The following is a 1,836-nucleotide window of genomic DNA, read 5'->3' as shown; positions in this document are numbered from 1 at the left end:
TCTGCCATAAGAGGGAGAGAAGGGGGAGAACAAAGGTGCTTTATGGCCCTCACTTCCTTCTTTACACTTCAAAGAGCTGAATGCTGAATGTGTGTTTATTGTAACCTCGAAGCGTTAACATACCAAAGGAGGGAAGTTGCCTTTCATGTAGTTATCTGAAGTCTCCATCCAGACGGAAGAAAGAAGAAAGGGAGTGGAATTGTGATACTTGAAACTATCACTGGAAGGGGGGTTGATTGGGTGGGACTACTGGGGAACCCCTTAAAACCTTGAATGGGAGAGCTTGGACCCCAAGTCCTGTCTAGCATGCCTGCAACCATTTTCTCTTAATAAAGGATTCCTGTTGGAAGAATTATTCCAAGAGTTCTGTCTTCTTAAGATGCAAAGTGGGGTGGGTCCTTACATTAGACAGGACTTGCAAAATTAATCCACCTGGAAGGGAGACCCTTGCCGGGGGATTTTGCAAAAATTTACCATGTCAGACAATGGAGCAAGAGAGGGGGAAAACTCCCTGGAAAGAGAGCCGCTGACCCAGTTGGAACCTTGCCCAGATGTTGGGATCCGAGAGGCCAGATTCTCAGGAGAAGAAGTGGTGGAGACACAGGACCACAAGCCTCGCTGGTCGATGGGCGTTGGAAAGAAAAGTGAGTGGGGAAAGGAATCAAGAAAGGTGACCCTGACACGGGGGACCAAGCAACCAGAATGGAAGCAGGAGATGGAGAAATCCCTGCACGCAAGTGAAGAGGGAGGAAGCTGGGCACCGTACTCAGACTGGATCCTAGAGAAAGCTATTGACCTGATGAAAAGAACTCTCAGCTCCCTAGGAGAGGAGAATACTGAACCCTACGGCCGCCCCAGTTCCTGGAGCCGCAAAGGGAGAGACACCGAGGGGGACATGGAACCTGCAACCCCAGGGACATCTACTGATCCAGGAGCTCCCACCCCCTACCGGACCACAGATGGCAATCTGGACGGAAGGCACTACCACCCACAACAGAGGCACCGATCCATTCCAAGACGTCCACCGTTGGAAGTGAAATTCAAAGGGGAGCCAACACGCTTGGGGTTTTTCCTAACCCAAGTCCTCAGCTACATGGAGGAATATGGGCAGGATATTCCCAGCGACAAAGCCCGCATCCGGATCGTGCAATCTGCCCTGGATGGACCAGCTGCGGATTGGGTAGTGAACTTGCATGACTCCAATGCCCCAGAACTCAGTAACTTCAACCGTTTCATGTCCTCTTTGAGAAGACGATTTGAAGACCCCCTGGCTGATCGCAAAGCCCGTGAAAGAATAACAACGATGAGGCAGGGCAAACGCCCAGTGGCTGAGTATACACAAGAATTCCGGGCCATTGCCAGCAAACTGAATTGGCCAGAAGACATCCTCCTTGGCCATTTCAAAGACGGACTAAACTATGATCTATATGATGCTTGCCTGCCCCGAGGGGACCCACATCGACTTGAGGAATGGTACGTCTTGGCAGAGGAAGCAGAGATCGACATATTGAAGAGGCACCGCCGAGGAAAACAATGGAGCCCCCCCCCCCCTGAGCTGACACACCAACCGGTGAAATCATCGGATACAGCCAAGAAGCAAATGGGATGTTTCAAGTGCGGAAGAGAAGGGCATCGAGCTGTAGAATGCCGCTCAAAGGCCCCCCAGCACAACCCAGACAGATCCCCAATCAACAAACCCGGAAAGTATTCAGCTAAGCCAAAAGAAACGGCCATGAGAATGATGGAAATTGCAGAAACCCCCACCTCTGCTCACCAAGGGGAAAGGACTCCAGCCTACACCACAGGGCCGGTGGATGCCTCAGATGACAGCTCGGA

This window comes from Crotalus tigris, unplaced genomic scaffold (assembly GCF_016545835.1).
Source record: "Crotalus tigris isolate CLP2741 ecotype Arizona unplaced genomic scaffold, ASM1654583v1 scf7180000020889.246933, whole genome shotgun sequence".
NCBI classification, from domain to species: Eukaryota; Metazoa; Chordata; class Lepidosauria; order Squamata; family Viperidae; genus Crotalus; species Crotalus tigris.
Note: the sequence above shows the minus strand (reverse complement) of the source record.